Raw genomic sequence first — 21,777 nt, forward strand, 5'->3', positions numbered from 1 at the left:
TCGTTTAAATTTGTTTTTTCAATTCTATCGTTTAATTTGGTTACACGATTGTTTAATTAATTGGGTTACACAAATGTTTAAATTTGGTTACACCATTGTTTAAATTTTGTTACCCCAAATCTAAAAGATTTTTTATTAGCTAAGCGATTTGTTTGAATATTCTTTATAGACGATATTTTTAGATTTAGTTACCCTAATCTAAATAGTTAAACGATTTTTTTCAAAATTGTTTTATGGACGATTTTTTAGATTTTGTTACTCTAATCTAAACAACAAAGAAGAAAGACGATGCACATAGCGAACGAAAAATAAAAACGAAGAAAAACATGCGAACGATAGAAAGAAATCAGATTTGGTTATACAAATGTAAATAATGTAGATGAAAAGAAATCGCAGCTAAAAAAAGAAAAATAAAGGAAAAGATAAAAAAAATCGTAGAAAGGAGAAGAAAGAAAATAAAGAAAAGATAAAAAAATCGTAGAAAGGAGAAGAAAGAAGGAAAAACAAACTGAAATATTTAAAAAAATAACTAATTTTATGAACTTTGTTAGACGTACAGCAAATATTTTAGTAATTTGTTATATTTATGAAAGTTTTCTTTAATTTTTTTTCTTTTTCTTCTTTTACCATTAACCTATATTTAAGGTCGTTCCAAAAAACTAAACAAATTAATTACGGTGTTATCGTTGAAAATAAAATAACAAATGTTTCATTAAATTATAAGCGTAGATAGATTAAACTCTTACGCATGTAAGATGTAAGCAGGAATTTTGTACCGCTTTTACTAAAATTGCCCTCGAGTCCTTGACGCACCCTTTGCTTCCCTTTTATCCAAACTTTCCAACATCTTTTTTTATGTTTTAGTTTGATACACTACCTCTTTTCAAAGTGTAAAGTTCTAAACTTAATTATAAAATTTTAGGCAAACCATTCCAATTTTTGTTTTTTTTTTTCTGTTTTTTAAGTTTTGTCTTTAACCTTTTTTTTTTATTGGAAACAAAAACCTTGTCCTTTGGTAATTGATTTGTTTTTTATTTTTTAAAAACAGAATGTATTTTATTTTTTAAGTTTTTTTTTTCATTTTCAATTTTCCTTCCTAATTTTCATAACTTTAGAACAAGTTTATTATTTAAAAAACAAAAAAGTGAATCAGTTACCAAACACATTTGTTTTTTAAAAATCAATTGTCAAAAACAAAAAATAAATGGTTCATTTATTCATAGTTGTTTTTCTAAGTTATGAATGAATGTTTATAAAAATTTTGAATGGTGAATGAGGAAGCCTAAAGAAGCTTGAGTCTTTTAAAGAGTTTGGAAGGTTAGATTTTGAGTGAAGTTAAGATAGGAAATTAAAACTCAAGTAATGTCATTTTAAGTATGTCATAGTAGGTGGAAAGAAGGAAAACAAATGAAGGATGGAGAAGTTGAGGTTGAAGTTGTGATTGGACGATGGAAGAAAAGTTGAGGAAAAGATGGTTGTTAGCCCAAGTGACATAGTTTGAGTGTCATGGTAGCCAAAGTAAGTGTCTTGGAAAGGGAATCCCGGAGCAGCCTTGTGAGATATCAATCGATATTTGAGATAGAAGGTTGATCTCAAGGCAAAACTCGGTCTTTCTTGGTGAGAGGAAAGACGTAATGCTTTCTATGTAAGGATCTCGAGTAGTCGTATGGAATCCCGAGCAAGATTAAAGACAGAAGTGTAATATCGGGGCAATTTTGGTGCTTGTTTGATCAAGATAAAGGACAAAAAATTTAAGAAGTTGGAAACTCAGACAATCTCGGGGCCATGTCCAGTCGAGATTAGAAGCATAGAGCAAAAGTTAAAAAGCACTCTGGCCATTCTGAGGCTGTGCTTGGTCGAAACTGGAGATAGAGTAGGATTTATTTGAGATCATCTCAGGAAAAACTTGGACCTATTTTGGTCGAGAATTCAGTTTTCATGACATGCAAATACTTAAAATTTAGGCAAGCAAGAGGTGTTAGTCATGCAAGGCATAAGAAAAACAGCAAGCTAAAGGTGTCTTATGATTAGTATCAATAGGAGAAGAGGTCAATAAAGAATGAGGTAATTTTGAGAATATACTAAGAGAAGGAGTTGAATGTTGTACTACTAAGAAGGTTTTAGGCGAGAAGAAGCTTCTGAGTTGTAAGACGTTTTGAGCAAAAAGGGAATCTTGTGTGATTTTTCTAAAGCTGAATTATTTTTAAAAGCCTCCTTTCTAAAGTTCATGTTGTTTGTTATGTTGTTTTACACGTAAATGTTGATGAACTTGGTGATTTCTAAAGAAAGCTTGTAAAGTTTTTTGTAAAATAGTCTTGTTCCTATCAACGAGCTAACTATTGTGTGCACATAATGAGTAAAGGCAACCATGTAGAAAAGGCATAAAAGATGTGTATTATGCTTAGTGGCCTGAGCAACGTGAAATGAACCAGGAAATTCTCTAAGGGATGTTGTTGATGAAAAGGCCATCACAGTAGTCTATGCTTGAAAATGGTTCATGTTCCTAGCAAAAGGGATAATGAAAGGCTAATGTGTGTTTTATGATTTACTTAAAAAAGGCAATGAAGTCATGTTTATTAAAATGATTTCGTATATGTTCGTATGCCCAAAAAGGTTTTCAAAACTATCACCCACTAAGTCTTTGACTTACGTTTTAAGTTATCCCTCCCCTGGTGATCAACTGTTAAGGCTAAGTAAGGAAGGGTGAGATGGATTCCTATGCGAGGAAGCTAAGCAAGGCATTTAAGTTTAATTTTTATAATTCTTGTATTAAGGATGTATGTAAATTATAATTTGTAGAACACATGATTTAAGTGATGTTGGGGCAATTCTTAACCCCTTATAACAATCTTATTCTCAACTTGTAGCATACGTACATTCATTATTTTGATATTTTTAAGCAGAATATAAAAGTAGACTCTGTTATATGAACCCAACGCAATGAAAATCACCTAAAACAGAGTCTGAACGAAGAAGAACGAGCAATTTTAAAATTAGGAGCAATTTGGTAAATATTCAAAAGATTTGAATAGTTATTCGTGCGAATCACTCAGACACCACGAGTTCGAATTGTTGGAATTTATGTCCTAAAACTCGTAATTTGTAATCATATCCTATTCAATAAAGTTGTTATTGAAAATTTGAATACTATAATCCTAAATCCAATAAACTAAGATCCCGAGACTATTTTGAATAAACTTGAACTTTATATAGAGACATAAACATAAATCAAGTTCGAGTATATAGCCTAAATAGTTTATAGTATACGAATAAAGGTTGGACGCCTTATTTAAAGATACTATAGATGCAGCTCTCTTTGTAGTTATTACAAACGAGGTGATCCTGAATCGTTTATGTAGTAGCATGAAAGTGGAAGCATCCTATGTAAAGAGTTTACATAAGATTAAACCATGAAATAGTCACTTTTATGTTATAACGTTGTTTATTGTTTAAAATCGACTATCTCATCTTTTGATGACCTAAGTTAACTTAATCTTAATTCTGAGCTAACTATGAACTCCTATTTACACGAGATTATCCTTAGATCTACATAGGTGAGGGTAACTCATTAGCGTTAGCCCAATAAACCTTCTATTTCAGGAGTAAGACCGAGTGGATAGCTGAGGACATAAAGTTCAAGACGGAATTTACTTCTACTCGCTTTAGGGTTAGTAGATAGGTTATTTCCTTAAGGACTGAATCTAAGTCTTGAATAAGGGGTCTCACCCTCTCATTGGCCTAAGAGGGATTCGGTTTATATGTTGGACCTTAAACCAATTGTTCAAAAGTGGATCATGGATGAGTGGAACTTAAGGAGCAAGATGTAGTCTTAGGGGTAAAACAGTATTTTGATCTAACCGAGGTTACAAAAAATCTGTGAAAGATTAACTTACTGATCATGATTATATCAAATGGACACAAATATATATATATTGTGAGGGGACTACGGGACTTTAGTGGGATAAGGTGTTAGTCAACGAATGTTAATTAGTTTGGTTTAAAAGGGTTTAGACAGTTAATCTCGAGTCATTGGTGTCCATGATCTATAAGTCCATTAGGTTCTTATGCTAGCTTATAAGGAATAAACTTAGAACAATATGATGGATTGATTTAAATTGTTTGAATTAGGAGAGGAGAGAGAAACCGACAAGTATATGTGATATAGCCGTCAGATTTCAGATTACAAATATAATTTTATATTTAAATAGGATTTAAATATTAAAGATATGAATGTAGATTCATACTCGGAAGCTAAAAAATGATGGAAATAGTCCAAGTTGTAAAAAGTCAAAATGTTGACTTTTGACTTTGAAAAGTCAAAATGTTGACTTTTGACTTTGGCCAAAAGTATACTCAAATATGATTTAAATCTTGAAAAAATGAATGTAGATTCATACTCAGAGGTCGAAAATAGTCAAAGAAGTCAAAATGGTAAAAAGTCAAAATGTTGACTTTTGACTTGAAAAGTCAAAGTTTGATTTTGACTAGAAAGATCAAATGACCATTTTGCCCCTTGGCTAAAGTTAATGGGAAAATCTAATACTTTGTTGGATAATTTCACTAACTCTTAGTGGGCTAAGTGGAGGCTCATGGTGATGACATCAAGCCCATTAAAAGAAAATGAAATGGTGAATAAATCCACTACGGTTACTGATTGTTAGGTTTTGGTGAACCAATTACATGCAAACTTTGCATATAATTTGTTTATAAAATGTGAGTTTTTTCATTTTTTTTAAAGAGCTTTTTGCCATTTTAATTTGCTTAAAAATTAATCACCAAGTCCTTTTACTATTTCTTCACCTTTCCTAAATTTCCATTATACTCTCACTCAATTCATTCTTCCTTCATGTCCCACAACCTGGTTTTTGATCCAAAATAAAGCGGGTCAACTTTAGTGGTGATCCGAGTTTGTGTTTGGTGAAATTTCTAGTGATTCGGAAACTACAAAGGTTATTTCTTGAAAACCCTAATTCATGTAGTTTATTTGTATGCATGTTTACCTTAGCAATTAAGGTAATTTTATGATCTATTTTCCACTATGCATGTCTATTATCTATCACGAATCCCAAAAGCAATAATTATTTTCTGGATTTTACAATCAAAACGTTGTTGTTTCGATCCCTTCCCACTTGAGTTCGAATCTCCCCTCCGTTGTTTCATTTTTATATTTTCAGAGTGGTATTTTCGTAAATTTTCATACCTTTCCAAAAAAGAAAACCATTTTTTCGTCAATTGGAGTGCACGCTTGAGTTAGAGATCTAGGCTTCGAATCCCAATGATGGTTATCTCCATTTATTTTCTCTAATTTCTCATCAATTCACTAATTCAACTCAAATTTTCACCAAGGACTCCCTCCGAATCATTTTTTTCAGAAATTCTCCTCTCTTTTCTGCCATATTTTCTCCCAAATTAATTCACAATTGTTTTCAAAATCTTAGGGAGGAGTGACCAACAATTGAGGCAAGAGATTTGAGTTTGGGTTGGGAATTTCTTTTGAGGGATGAATTTTTTTTACAAGAATTACAATGTAATCTTCTTTCTTTCTTCAAGAATTTGTATCTTAATCTCCTAACTAAATGTTGATCTCAATTTTTCTTGATATTAATTCTAGATCAATTTTAGCAATTTTTTCTTGTATGCAATGTACAACTCTCACAAAATAAAGAATTAAATTTTTCTTCATAATTCTAGATCTATTTTAATTATGGATTCAAATCTTGATTGAGATTGATTGATCCTTGATTTCTTTACAACTTGTATTCAACTACAATTTAATTCTCTTGAATGGCAATTTGTATTCTCATACATAAGCATGCAATGTGTCTTTCTTTTTGTGAAATTAAAGAAATCTTTCTAATTGATCATCATTCCAATTCTAAGCATTAATTTATTGGCATCATAGTTAAACAATCTATTATTTTGTCAATATTCTTGGATAAAAATTATGCCCTAATTCTTTTTTATGAACGATTAATGCATAATTGAAGCAATTTCTCCATTCTTGATTTGTAAAGAGACATGAATCTTGATCAATTTAATTTTGTTGATTATGCAATATAAATCTCAAAATTAAATAGATCAACAGCATTTAAATCTTCTCGATCCTTGTTTGAATCTTCATCGATTTTTGCTTTGCAATTTTCATTTATTTTTCCCTAGGATAAAAGAAATCCCTAAATTCCCAATCTCTCTTACCTCTCTTTAATCATTTGAGTGAATCTTTACACATTCTTCACTTTAGATCGGAAACTAATACAAATTGTTTTTCCTCTCTTGCTTTAATTGCTTGCAAAATTCTTTTAATGTATTCTTGAATGTTTTTAACAATTATTTCTTTCAAGTGAATTCAAGATTGATTCTACTCTTCCATTCCCTTGGGTTCCATACCTCAACTTGCCGGTATACTACCATATCAGTAAGTAAGGATATAAGTATACTACCATATACTTCCATACCTCAACTTTAATTCATTTTCTTGTCATTTGGAGCATATAATTGCATAAGCGATCTTACCAATACATTTTTGCGAAACATATTCTCTTCCATACCTTTCAAGTGATAAAGAAGTGCTTTGCTTACCAGTTGTGTTATGAAGTTTGTTGTTTTTCCGCCGCTTGTGTCATGTTTTTCATATCATTTGGTAGTTCAAGTCTAAGTTCAAGGACTTAAGTTTAAGCATTGCAGGCGGGGCGTGATAGAAAAACTCATTATTATTTTAAATTAATTGGGGTAAATTGCAAAAATCACCTGGACGGTATGATTATAATTACAATTACACCTTTAAATTTTTAAATTTAGAAATTGAGGCATCAACATTATTCAAATGTTAAAATTGGACCCTCAGACTAAGTGTATAATTTATGATAATTACTTAAGTTTAGAGGTTCAATTTTTATCATTTACAAGTTACATTTTTACAAATATTGCAAGTTTGATGGCCTAATTTCAATACTTTTAAATTGCTATTGAATGTTTAAGGGTTTCGTTGCAACCATCACCATACATTAAGTAGTGGTTTTTTTCGCAATTTTCCTTATTAATTATTGCTAATCATGTTTAAAGTATATTATAAAAATATATAAATTAAATGAATTTTAAAAAAAATATAACAAAGCGGCAAAATATTTACATTATATAGCACAATTCTAAAAATGGAAAAAGTCTACAAGCCCACGATGAAAAATACCAACAATGCTCTGTCAACAACGCGCATAATATATTTGGTACATGATTGTTTAGATTTGACTGTTCGTTTAGATTTGGATAGCCAAATCTAAACAATTTATTTTTTCAATTATATCGTTTAATTTGGTTACACGATTGTTTAATTGATTGAGTTACACGATTGTGTTAATTGGGTTACACAATCGTTTAAATTTGGTCGTTTAGATTTAGCTACTCCAAATTTAAACAATTTTTCTTTCAAAATTTGGTACAAAAATTATCATAGATTTGGCTAAACAATTTTTGATTCTTTATACACGATCTATTAAATTTAGTTATCCGGAGGAGGAAAAAAAAGAAAGACAATGCACGCAGCGGAAAAAAAGAAGAAAAAAAGAAGAATGATGATAGAAAGAAATCAGAGCAAAAAAAGAATAAAGGAAGAAAGACGATAAAAAAAATCACGGAAGAAAGATGGAAAGACAAACCTAAAATATTTTAAAAAATAACTTACTTTATAGACCTTGCACTTTATAGTTTGTTAAATTAAAGTAACATTTTTAAATATAATAGAATAAACTAAAATATTTTTAAAATTCACACCTACCACTAATAGATACTAGAAACTATCATTGATAAAATATAAAATTTTACTATATTTTATAAATATTTTCTAACGTGACAATGAAAACTTCAGCTATAAAAGTACGAAAGCTTCAGCTATAAAAGTAACAAGCTGAAACCATTTTGGCTTCTCTAACAACACCAATTTGGTAGTTGGGATTTGTCGTCATCCAGATAACCCTACGAACCAAATAAAATTTACAACTCACCAAACCAATTACTTATACTACTGATTAGCACAAGCGACAAGCCGGAGATCAAACTACAAGGAAGCGCGAATTAGTTTCGAACTAGTTAGGATTTCTAGTTAAAGCGGTAAAAGGGAGTTTTGGAAATGGATGAGAATTTAAAGTGAGCAAAATTAACTATGAAGTACAAGAATGTAATTTCGGAATTTAAATTGCAAGAAAAAGTAAAAACATATTGGGCCTAAGGAATTCGGTGTGCACCCATTGACTTCGTTGATAATTGACTTCACAAGGAATGTCATATTGCTAATTTAATTCTTAGCTCATTAACCTAATATTGCCCCAAGTTTAATGCTCAAGCAATGTAATATAGCCAAGTTGTTTAAATAATTGATAGCCCTTGTTATTAATCAATTAGTTCTTGAAATTAGTTAATAGTGCATTACATTTTTTAAAGAGTCTATATAACCTAAAGTTCACAATGAGCATGTTTTAACTTATGCCCTTGAGATAACGAAATATGAAGATGGATTGTAGTGGCAATCAAAGAATAAATGAGAGTTTGCAAAAAAACTTAAACGTTAATTGCTTAGAATTAGAACCACGCCATTCAAGAACAATACAATATCAGCAAGTTAAATCAAAGTATCAGAACCAAATACAATGGGTTTCAAACCTATCGTTAAGCAAGAAAATTCATTTTAGCCACAAGATCAATCTAAGTTGAAGCTTACAATGTTGAAATAAATGAAAATACAAGAAGTTAAAGGTTGGGAGGAAGAAAATACAGAAAGAATGCAAGTGGATATGTGTCCAAAACGAACTTCTAATGACCTAAATTGGGCAAAAACAAGTTTTTATACCAGAAAGAGCACATCTGCACTTTAGAAGGGCAAACTGTGCTTTGTTCATGCTTTTGTAGCACTTCAACGCTCAAACCTGGGTTATTTTTATGATGATTCTGCCTAAGATATCGGGTACAATACAATTGTGTGTATTTACTTAAGTTTGACGTAATTGCTTTGTTAGAGCTTCGATTTGGACGATTTCAGTTGCTTTAGCTTTGTTCTACCTCTTAGATGCTCAATACTTACAAAATAATATATTTAAGCCCATTAGATTCACCAATTATCTTGAATTAAGCTAAGAAAACAAGCACTTTTATGACTCTATCACTGCCAACTTAATTCTTGATCGTTCTAAACAAGATAGAAACATACAATCAAGCACAAGATAATGTGTTTACTAAGTTACAAGGCTCAATATTCATGTTTTAACTGTCTATCAATATCATGAATGCAATCAACAACGCATTCCAAGGTAAACAATCAATTGAAACAATTTAAAAAGCCATCTTCAAAACTATTCAGGCATAAGTGAGTTCAAAGTCATTTTAACTTAAGCTTAAGCAAAGCCCTACTCTAACTTGAAAGATAGAAAATAATACTTTCAAACACAAAGTGACAACAACATGCAATAAGGAAAAACCAACTTCTTCCCTTAACGAATTTTGTTTCTCTTTTATTCTCTCTAAGCTTGCTGATTTCTTGGAAACCTTTCTGCGCAAAAAAATCTTGATTACTTCACCGCCCTTGACTACTTGCATCCCCAAGAAAGCATAGCAAAGCTTTCCTTTCACCCCAAGAAATATGAGTTTCTACGATAGTTGGGTATAGCCAAATTGAGGTTGGAGGGTGAAAAACTATCATAGATGCAAAGAAAGCGCGTTTTTTACGGGAAAAAAAATGTAATTTTTCGAATTTGAAAAATTTATGACAATTTTGAAGTGTTATAAATCTATGACAACTTTTAAATGTCATTGAATATAAATAATAAAATTATAAGCATTTGTTTCCTTTTCTCCTCCCACCGTTGCATGCCCGAGGCAGAGCAAAGTGCCGGAGCAGAGAGAATGGAAGATGAGCAAAGCTCTTCAACTGCTCAACAATGGCGTCAAAGCTACTACTTTTCACCGTCTTTGTTTTTGATGTCATTGCTTTTGGCTTGGCCATTGCAGCTGAGCAAAGGAGAAGCATTGTAAGCTCATACCCTTTCCCCCTTTTTCTCTCTCTACATGCTATTTATCTTCATTCTTGCATATTCTAGTGAAATTTTCTGCCTTCAATTGAAAATCTTGCTGATTTATAGCCTTTTTCTTTTGGGTTTGCTTAGTTCATTTGATTTTCAATATGGGTTTTTTTAGCTGTAGAGAGAGAAAAAAGGTAGAATCGTTCCCTTCAAAATTGTTTTTTAGGTTAAAGATATTTAGAACTTCCCCACCCGTTGTCTTAGTGGCCAAACAAAAGAAACCCTTTTGTTTCGTCTTGAAAAGCACTTGAATCTACTTTCTTTGGTGTTTTTAAACCCCAATTTGTTCTGTTCTTAGAGAAATTTATTGTGAAGGATGAAATATAATGCAGATTGTATCATACCTTTGCAATTACTTAGTTTAGGGCTTTTCAATGAGCTAAATATGATGTCTTCACTATGGAAAAATTTCTTGTGAACAATCATTTTGTACCATATCTTTGAAAATTCTGATTTCTTCACTAGAAATGTCCTGTTGTTGGGATTGAATGTGTAACACAGATGGGAGGTGGTGATACAATGTAACAAGTTTCGAAAGATTACTCTTTTCGTGTAAGGATGCTTAACCTTCATATCAATATTATTTGCGCTGAGCAGAAGATTCTACAAACCTTCTTCAAAGAGAGATCTGCAAATCTTGAAAGATTACTCTTTCATCTATGGATGCTAAACCGTTGCTCCGATATTATGCAGGTCTGAGGTTGAGATTCCTCAAACTTTCTTTAAGGAGATATCTATGGATCTTAGAGACCAATGTAAAGATAAATTCTTCTTCCAAGGCAGATCTGATACTCTTAGGTCCCACATTGTTTGGTTTTGACTCAATAGCCATTATTTTTCCTTACTTTCTTTACGTGCTCCCAACAAGAAGAGCCAAGCTCATAATTCAGTGGGACGGTTTGAAAAAATTCAATAGTAGTCTTCTTTTTGTAAAAAGTTAGTTCAAGTACTTATGCATTCTTGTCTATTATCCAAAGGGGTAGATATTTATCTCTGAAAACTTTGAATGTTTTAAAGGCTTCATATTATTCTTTCATAAAAAGCTGCCGAAAGCTCATCAAATTGAGATGAGTATTTTAATTCCTTACAGATACACTGTAAACTTTGAATCTCAAGTAGCTTACTTCTGGTTTGAAAGTGATACTGATATTTTCATCATTGGTTAAGAAAAACATGATTTGAAATTGTTTCACAGGCAAAGATAGTTGAAGACACAGGTGCAAAAAGAAACTATTGTGCATATGACTTAGACATTTCAACTGGATTAGGAGTTAGAAGTATTTCTCTTTCTCTTGGCTAGTCAGATCCTAATAATGGTGGCTAGCCGTTGCTTTTTCTGCGGCAAGCCTTTGAGTCCCGGCGGTTCAAGGGCTTGGGCAGTTGTTCTTTTTATAACTTGCTGGTAAGTAGAGCAAACTAATATGTTTGAGATAGAATTCTTGTACTAAGATAGGTGTTTTTTTATATTGGCATGATGCTATGATATTGTTTACTTGTGAAATAATCTGTTTCAAGGTGTTTTTCCTCATCGCCGAGATTTGTTTGTTGGCGGGTTCAGCTAGGAATGCATAAATTTATTCTTTTTTTCTGAATCACTTTTATTACTCTCTTGTTCTCTAGCTTTTTTTTTTCTGTTTTTTTGGACAAGTGAGAAAATTGGTTGGTTAGTTCCTTGTGTATGCATTACTAAATTAATGCTCAAGAAGGTCTATCTGGGCGACTACAAACATCTATGTCCTAAAACACTACACTAAGCATGCAAAAGACTTAGGATAGGCAGATAAAGAACTCAAGTGTGCATGGAAGATGGAAGAATTTTTTTAAAAGCGGTCCACAAATCATGTTTATTTTCTTCCAACATTATATTATACATTCAAGATCCTAAATGAGTGTGTCATCAACGGTTCTACTAACAAGCGCAAGCAACAAAGCAAAAAAGGAAGCAAAGAACACAAGTCCAAACTCAGATGCTCAAGGACTACCAAATATGCATAAATCAATTGCAAGCTAAACTGAACCAACCCCAACTTTCAGAACATACATTGTCTCTAATATATGAGAGTAAAGATCAAAAGCAAGGGAACAAATTAAAAGGGAGCAAAGAAACTCCCCTGAATTTAAGGATACTGAAAGGAGGGTTGAGCTTGCAATGAGCTTCAATCTAAACAAATATCTTTGCAAACAAAATAAGTGGCAGAAGGAAAACTAGAGCAAAAAGATATGCTATGTGAGGTCATTTTACAAGAATCCATGCAACAATTTTGGAACTAACATTATAGAATGTAAGCTAAAAGTTGCATTAAAAAGGTTAGGGAAGGTATTTTCTCACAAATTCCACCTTGGTCAAAAAGTAGTGTACTTTTACCCTTACTCCTTGGTATATTGTAGGAACGTGGAAAGAAAGGGGTCGAGCCCTAGGAATCCATGAGGAATAGATTTTTTCTTTGAATCTTAACTTCTAAAAAGAAATGATTAGATCATAAAAGAAAGCATTAAAATTATATGCAAGAATTAAATTCAACTACAAATTAATTCTACTATGTAGGATCAAGCATTCCTCTCTTTTAAAGACAAAAAGAATTCCACCAAAGTATATTGCCTTGTAATTTCAACAAAAGATTCTTATTGGCAAAATTGACAAATTTCCCTATGCTAGAATTTACTCAAGAATTGATTTCAACAAGTAATTAGTACATCGCATACTAACATCAAATGCTAATTGATTTCAATTTATTTAGTGATGGTCATCAAGAATTTATGAATCAAATTCAAACTTTTTAGAAAACAAAAAAACTCAAGCATTTAGCTACTTTCTTTAGTCAAGAATTTTTATGCATCAATGATAATGAGAGTCAAAGCAAAATTTTAATCCTAGAGGAAAAATCTCACCAAGAAACTCGACCTTAATTTCTAAAATAGTGTATTGCACACTATAACATCTTGCATGCTCAAACAATTCAAGAATCATGAATTAATTTGCAAATAAAATTTATAGAATCAAATCACTACGTTGTGGAAGGAAATTAAAGAATTAAAGCATACAATTCTTAACTAAAATAAACTATTCTCAAAAGATTTGCCACCCCAAACACCCTTTACCTCAATGGGTGTTTATCCCTCCATGGATGCTGAAAATCTTGTAGAGAGTTGAATAAATTCAAAATGAAATTGAGAGAAAATGAAAGGGATTTTTATTGAGAAAGAAATTTCGTACAAGGGATTCTAACTATGTAATGAAGTGGTTGAATGAATGACAATGGGGGAAAATTGGGTATTTATAGAAAAGAAATGGAAATGGAGGCTCGAAAAGGTGATCTGAAGTTGAGTGGAAGGCGAAAAAAATGGAGTTTTTCGAAAAGTTTCCTTTTAATTACGAAATTGCCATCGAAGAAATTCATCAAAAATTGTTTTGCAGAGGTAAAGATTCGAACGCACAAAGTCAAACGCGTGCGCGATGAAAGGTTTCAGATTGAAAATCCGAATTTTATTTTGCATCAGGTGAGGTTCGAACTTGTGACCTCGCCACGAGTGGATGGATGACACTTGGCAGGTGGTTGATAAAACGTTGATATTTCCGTAGCAAATGGGATTCGAACAACCGACGTTGAAGTTGATTAAAACTTTCCGATTATTTACAATTTTACCATTGATCTTCAAATTACCATTTTCCGATTTTCATTGCATTGGGTTCATAATAAAGCCTATATTCATAATCTGCATATAAGTATAAGAAAGCTAAATATATGTATGATATGGTATGACAATAAGACTAATTTAAGTGGGTCAAGAATTGCCTTAACAAAACACCCCAACTTAAGCTTTATTCGTCATGGGCAAAGTAAAATCAAATCAAACAATCATGCAACATGGGAAGCACACAAAAAACTTAAGGGAAATTCATAAAATCATGCAAGATAGTTTTGATGCTATGCTTTCTAGTTTACTAAGTTGATTACTCAATACCTTAATAATACATCCAAGTCTAAACTAAACTTCATCGAAATGATCAAAGAGACTACAAGCTATCAATTGAAGTTGAGTATTAACTAGATTCATTCAGTGAAAGCATGTTCGGACAAACTCAAGTTTTTCTACTTCGAAACCTAGACATGATTTGGAAGGATTAAAAACATCTTAGGCTTGTTTTCCCTTTATTGTGAATCAGGAAGGATTCCTCCTCTTTTCTATGCCTTCGGTCAACTCGATGTTAGGTTAAGAACACTAAAATTAGGTAGTATCTTGTTTTACTTAGGTCAAAGTGAAGGATTCCTACGTAGGGGTTCATGCCACACTAACATTGGGCAACCCTAACTGATCACGAAGGAATTTTCTACAGCTCGGTCCAAATTTCTGAGAATTGAATGCCTGTGGGCTTATTTGATGAGGTTATGATGCCTGAAAATTTTAAATGTCTGTGCTTGGGATGCAGGATGTGAGAATCTGGATTTTTTTTCTTCATATTTTGTACTTCTAATTCAATTTCTTCACTCTATTGTTTTTTCATGAAAATAATGTAAAAATGAAAATTTTTAATATTCAATAAAAATAATTTTGATTACAGTTGCATTGATATGAAAGATATAATTATGAATATTACAAACCATTCATAGAATATAATAAGTTATGTAATCGAATGGTGTTTACGAAAGTTTCAATTAAGCAACATTGAAAGGGGTCTAATAGGTTTCAAAATAAGCATAACCAAAAGGATCATGCCAAAACCAAAGTCAAGTAGAGTTATCTTTAGCCACAATTATGGTTACGTTGCCTTCCTATGATTCGCATGCAACATATTTTAAACCACTTTTATTAAAAGATTTAAATAAAAATAAGTTTTTTTATACACTTTTCTCTCAAGTCAATCTAATAAGTCCTAAGTTTTCTAGCTAAATTAACCAACAAAAAAAATAAATAAAATATTATTAAACTAAAAATAAATCATGGTACATGTGATATATATTCAAAATTTCTACCATGTTACCAATATATTAATATTTAATTTACATATACTTGAGATCACTATAGATAGTTTATCAATTTTCACATAGGAAAAATATAAAAAAATAAACAAAATCTCCTAAAATGAAAGAAAGATTAGTATTAAACAAAGAATGAGAAAATAGATAATTAAAAAATATGATCTAATAATAGTAATAATTAAAAAAACTCTAGATGAAAAAAATATAAGAATGAAAAATAAGTATTTTAAAAATATTATTGTGATTAAATCAAATTCGTATCTGAAAAATGACTCAAAGATTTTTTTTTAAAAAAATTCATTTTTATTAATTTTTCAAGATTTGCGACGGGTGTTGGAGTTGGTGTCGGAACTTCGCTGATGGAGTTGTCAGAAATGACACTTAATAGTCGGTTGACAATGGTCACTATGAGTGGTGTTCGGAGTTGGCCGACGAATTTTCTAGATTGAATTAGAAAAAGGGTAATCCATGGGCTTGAATAATGTTTACTATTCAAACTTATTCAAGCCCATAGGAAAGAGTATAAGAAGCCTTGGTGAAGACGGTCATTGATCAATGGTGATGATGGTCAGCGGTCGCCAATATTTAATTAAGACAATTGGTTGATCGTCGATCATCGTGACAATCAGTCGCCAAGGGTCATGGCTATTGGTCATTGACCATCATGACAAGAGGCACAACATCATCGATAATTAATAATAACGATTGGTTACCGTCGATCAAGATGTTCACCTAACGACAGAAATGTCCAAAGTTGTAGGTCACCAACCATCAAAATGATTGGTCACCGACGATCGATAATCGAAAGTCAAGACGATCCGAAGGCGATAGTCAAGATGATCCAGAGTCGACAGTTAAGACGATTGGTCGTCATGACCATTAATCAGTCATCATGGTTGATCGTTAAGTTGGCTAACGTTTGTTGTCAACAGTCATCAATAATCAATGGTAAGAGGCTGAAGTGAAATCTTTTCTAAAACGTATGACATTCAATATAAAAAAAATATTTTCCAAACCCATGGGTTTGGTTTCTTAATTCTGGAAATTTTATTCCAATTGTCTAAATATGAGTTTGGATTCAAATGCCAAACCCAAGTCTCACTGATCCACTATTGAACAATTGGTTAAGGTCCAATCTATAAACCAAATCCATCTCGGGCCAATGAAATGGTGGGACCCCTAGTTCAAGACTTGAATTCAATCCTTAAAGGAACAACCTATCTACTAATTCTGAAATAGGTAGGAGTGAATTTCATCTTGCATCCTTTGTCCCTAGCCATCCACTTGGTCTTACCCTTGAAATGGGTGGCTTATTTGGCCAACGCTGATGAGCTATCCTTAGCTATGCAGATTTAAGGATAATTCTATTTGAACAGAAGTTCATAGTTAGCTCAGGATTAAGATTAAGTTGCCTAGATCATCAAACATTGAAATAGTCAATTTTATATAGTCAACAGTGTTATAACTTAAAATCACTATTTCGTGGTTCCAGTCTTATGTAAACTCTTTACATATGATGCCCCTACTTTCATGTCTCTACATGAATGATTCAAGATCACATCGTTTGTATTAACTACAAAGTGAGTCGCATCCATAGTGTTCGCAGAATAAGATGTCCAACCTTATTCATACACTATAGATCGTTTGGGTTATATAATCGAACTTGATCTATGTTTATGTGTCTAAATAAAGTTTAAGTCTACACTAGATAGCCTCGGGAGCTTAGTTTATTGCATTTAAGATTATAGTATTCTATTTTCACTAATGAGTCCTCAATAACCATTTTATTGAAAAGAATATAACTTTAAACTACAAATTACGAGTTTTAGGACATAAATTTCAATAATATCTATATTTGAAGATTGCTAATTAAGTTTTCACAAATCTCACATACATCATTCCCTAAGCCAAGGTTCGTCATTCTAACTGTTCAAAAGTCTCCTATACTCAAAAAAATTTCATTCACCTAACCAAAGTATATCCTAACCCAAAATAACTGAGATGTTTTACACCAAAATAAGTAGTGATCTCAAAATCTCCGAAAATCGGTGTTCAAGATCACACATATAACCTGAAATAGGAAACAAAATACAAGTGACAACGTGACAAAGTAGCAACAAAAATGACAAAGTAGCAACGTAAAGTGACAAAATAACAAAGTAGCAACAGAAAATAGAACATAATTTGAACATAGAGATGGATGCATTCAAACTCCCCCCTCCCACCTTATGAACCAACATTTTAAACTACAAATAAACAAGACAAATGCAATATGACAAAGTGAACTTCTCACAATCGAACTAAAATTCTTTTAAGAGTAAACCACGCATAAAAAAAAAACCTCGTAATTGTATCAAATTTGTATATTAAAAGACCCTTAGAACACTCATATACCCCCCCCCCCCCTCCAAAAAAAAAAAAAAAAAAACCACCACCACCACCACAAAAGCTATGAACATGTGTCATAAGGCTCAAATGAACCAATATTTCAAACTACAAAGAAGCAAGATAAATTGGCTCACTGCAACTAAAATGCTCATTCTTGCTATCATAACTACAGAATAACCATACAACAATGAAATTAAATTCTTAACTCCATTAACCATAACTCAGAGTAGTTATAACATACCTAGTTGTGAAAGTTCACCTTCTTCCCTTTGTTAGGTAGCAAGTTGTCTCATGATGTTAGTTAGTTGATCTTAGAAGTCCGAAATTGTTGACTTCAACATGACATTTTCCTTCTTTAAGTTTATCCCATTTGCCTGAAGATTTTCATACTTATCCCCAATATCTTTCTCAAACACACAGGTCGATGTATCATGTGTTCCTATATTGGGGGTTGTCTTCCATCTAAGACCTTTAGTATGGCTTAAACATTTTCCCAAAACCTGTTCACAAATAATTGTCTCTAGTATTGATTCAGATCCATCTTCTGATGATTTTCTCATCTCCTTTTGCATTGTGAACTATATTAATAATGGTTTAGATGTTAAATATTATATACAAGGTTAGTATAAAATTATAAGCGTATCATACAATATAACTTATATATGATTCGTTGGCCGGCTCGCTTACCCACTCTATGAAAAGTGAGTATTGTAAAATAACTCTACTTGGCCTACTTCTTTACGCTTATCGATCGCCTATAATTCAATAATAAAAAAAAAATTCTTTAGATGCAATGAAAATGAATAAAACAATAATGAATTTGTTTTCTAACATACCAATTCATTTTGCACTTGAAGAAAAGATTTTGATCCACAATCATGGTTGAAATTTAGACATTCTCTACTTTTCTTGTTCTTTTGCCTATTTTTCCTACACAAAATTTGTAGTTTATTAGTCAAATCAATTTGTGAGCACAATATACATACAACAAACACATAATAATTACTTCCGATTCAGAGGTCTCCCAACTGGATCACAAAGAACCTCATAATCTTCTTTGTTCAATAACCTGTCTAATGGGCTTTCATTAGCAGTAATAGGATTCTCAAACGAACAATAGTGCTTATGTAGCTCTGATCTATATTCTCTAAATGAGGTTTTTATTTGCTGATGTATGTACTTATTGATGACCATCGGTGACATATCCATAACAAAATGGGTCTACATATTCAATAAAAGTTTAGGCAAGTATGAGTGTGAAATTAGCACAATAAACATTTAGGTAAGTATGGGATTAACAATTGCATGTACTTACTTGTAGACGAGCATTTATAGTGGTAATGGCATCACTAGTCACATCCTTCCACTCATAACAACGCACTGAAATGGTGTCCCAAAACCGTTAACAGGTTTTCCAACATTCTCATCAATTGTAATTAGGATCTTTCCACTAGTACAAAATTGGGTTTTAATATCGATTGGCAACCAACATCTTTGATATTGTTATTAAAATACTTTGAGGTATGTCATCCTTCCACTCATAACAACGCACTGAAATGGTGTCCCAAAACCGTTAACAGGTTTCCAACATTCTCATCAATTGTAATTAGGATCTTTCCACTAGTACAAAATTGGGTTTTAATATCGATTGGCAACCAATATCTTTGATACTGTTATTAAAATACTTTGAGGTATGTTTGGGGTGGGGTTTTAGGGGAAAAAAAGTTAGGAAATTGGGCCAAACCATATTTGACCTAAGGGTTATGATAAATGGGGATTAAGGTTATCCTAATTCCCAAATAACCATATATTCTCTTCTATTTTCCTCTCTTACAACCCTACATTAACCCACCCAAATAATCCAACTCAAATTCTATTATTGTTTTTAAAATTACTACAATCATAATCCTTCCCCCAAACACATTATTATAACATACTATCATAATTCCTCCCCTAAATACATACTATCATAACACTTACATATTCTTCTCCCAAACACATATTACTTAACACTAGGATTATCATAATCCTAAAATTATTATAATCCTTTTTCCCCGTAACTATTTCTGGGTTTTGATGTCGGTTTACAAATTTATTTCTATTAAATTGTTGCATGATTGTCCATTTTTTATGATACCAAATAGTTAAAACCCGACATAATAAATCCATGTAGATAGACCAACAAATCATTAAAATTAATATTCTTTTAGAAACTATAATATTTCTCTTTTGCATGCGTATATACAAAATGAAATCTTAATATTGTGTTTATATATACATCCTATGACAGTACATGAAACAAGATCAAGACTTAAATAAGAAATCTTAAATGTCTTCACAGTCTTCAACCTTCAACGATCGTTTAGCTTTCTACCCGATCGCCGGGTTATCTACACGATCGCTTAACTTTCAACCCGATTGCCTGACTATCTACTCGGTCGCCTAGCTTTCAACCTGATCACTTAGCTTTGTACAAACCAACAAAGAAAGTGATTGTTTAGCTACTCCAACAACAAAGAAAGCGAGAAGTTTAAATATTAAGTTGACTAGCTCAGTACCATTTACAAAAATGGAAACAGTAAAAAAAAATTTCAAGGATGAAATGAAAATGCTACAAGTCTATAACCATTAAAAGTTATGTGAGAAATATCAATATGACTTCAATCATTCTACAAACAATGTAACTTAAATTTGCATTGACTTGATCAAAAGTTTAGCTTCTAAAGAAACACCTTCTCCAAGAGTAGCAACCCAATAAATTAGGAACACATATTAGTTACATTGTCTAACTCTCCAAGAAAACTGGATAGGATATCAAATTCTAATTGGTCACCATGATTTGAACTCATTCCTTATGCCCTCTTCTATTCCTTCTAATAATTCCCTTTTCAAACTTTCAAAGACAGATAAAGCTGTTTCACTTCTTTCAAATATCGATAACCAACTAGAACTTAACCTTCGGTTTAGAACTAAGTTCCCTTTTTTACCATTCTTGAAATAAAGCTTCATGATTAGAGGTATAAATACTTCACCACTTATTTTAGAAGGAAAAAAGGGGTTTTATTGATACAATGAAAAGACTCATGTTCAAAGCTACACTACAGTAACCCGTGGAAGGTGGAATAATAAAATAAGGAGGAAAAAAAAAGGACGAACTGAATTACAATGAAAAGATAAAAGCATTCCAATTGAGATACAGATCCAAGTACCATGCTAAGACCTAAAACTCACGCACAAGCACCCAAATTGTTAGGAATCAGAAACAGTATTATATCAAAATTTGAACAACACTTTTCCCTTTATAACAACCGTATAAGCAGGCAAATTTACACCCCATGCTACGGCGGCTGCACAAACAAGAACCTAAAGCAAATAATCATTCAATCAGTCTATAAAATGAGGTACTAGGCATTAACCAGAAGTGTATGAGCTTAACCTTCAACAATCCATCAGATAAAAGCCTTTCAGTTAAACCTTTATCAAAGCGTAGCATTCCAACATGATGCACACCAATTCCAAAATTTAAAAGTTCTACTAGATCTTTATTCCTGGATTTGATGACTTATTTATGAAATGCATAATTTTAATAAGAGGCTAAAAGAAATATTGGAAAAACAGTAGGCCAATAACATTAGAGAATAATGGACATATTGCGCATAGTTACCTTGATAATACCAAATTGTGAGTGAGCATCATTCTTAAATAGCTCAAGATCATCTTACTTTCGACCAATTTCGACCTATATAATGCAAAAATAATATACTAAATAAATAAGAAAGAGAAGGAAAGCATGAAAGAGATAAGTCCATAGTAGCATACTAACTATTCGATTATATAACATGAAATTTGATGGGATTAATATCACTACGCCATTCATAGTTGACATTGAATTAGAGAAAGAAATGAGGAATACCTGGTTCAAAGTTTATGGAGTTTACATTTTTTTAATTGATGCATAATTGCTCAAAACTGCACAGAGTGAAGAATAAGCTTGGTTAAAATAGTGGTGATAGTTCTTAGCTATAATAAAAAAGATAACTTCTCTAATGTTACCTATTATTTAAATATAACCAATTACAAAATAAACTTCAATGATCTTAAGCTCGATTACAACATCCAATTAACAAACCAAAGCATATTGAAAAAGCATAAGAACTCCTAAAAAATACTGGGATTTACATTTTCTCATTTATATTCTGGATAGGTATATGAGTCAAACCAACATTTATAGCAAAGAAACAAAGTGAAAGAAAGCTAGCCTTTTTCTCTTATTAAGCCCTGCTGCCACTGTCACTATTTGGTGGGGTCTTCTTCTTTTCCACTGTTTTCATTGCAATCTTCTTTGC

General features: G+C 31.9%; 2 long non-coding RNA genes across 2 annotated transcripts; both read right to left on the reverse strand.

Annotated features, from left to right (window-relative positions):
* Window positions 1-8,585: 8,585 nt before the first annotated feature.
* LOC103495748 (uncharacterized) lies at window positions 8,586-13,356 on the reverse strand. The gene is made up of 2 exons (XR_538913.3): window positions 13,164-13,356; window positions 8,586-12,522 (listed from the first exon to the last, which is right to left on the reverse strand). It is a non-coding gene; the product is annotated as an uncharacterized LOC103495748 (long non-coding RNA).
* A 6,261-nt stretch (window positions 13,357-19,617) lies between these two features.
* Window positions 19,618-21,406, reverse strand: LOC103495750 (uncharacterized). Its single transcript, XR_001763383.2, has 3 exons — window positions 21,345-21,406; window positions 21,096-21,170; window positions 19,618-19,897 (listed from the first exon to the last, which is right to left on the reverse strand). It is a non-coding gene; the product is annotated as an uncharacterized LOC103495750 (long non-coding RNA).
* Window positions 21,407-21,777: the final 371 nt, after the last annotated feature.

This window comes from Cucumis melo, chromosome 7 (assembly GCF_025177605.1).
Source record: "Cucumis melo cultivar AY chromosome 7, USDA_Cmelo_AY_1.0, whole genome shotgun sequence".
NCBI lineage: Eukaryota > Viridiplantae > Streptophyta > Magnoliopsida > Cucurbitales > Cucurbitaceae > Cucumis > Cucumis melo.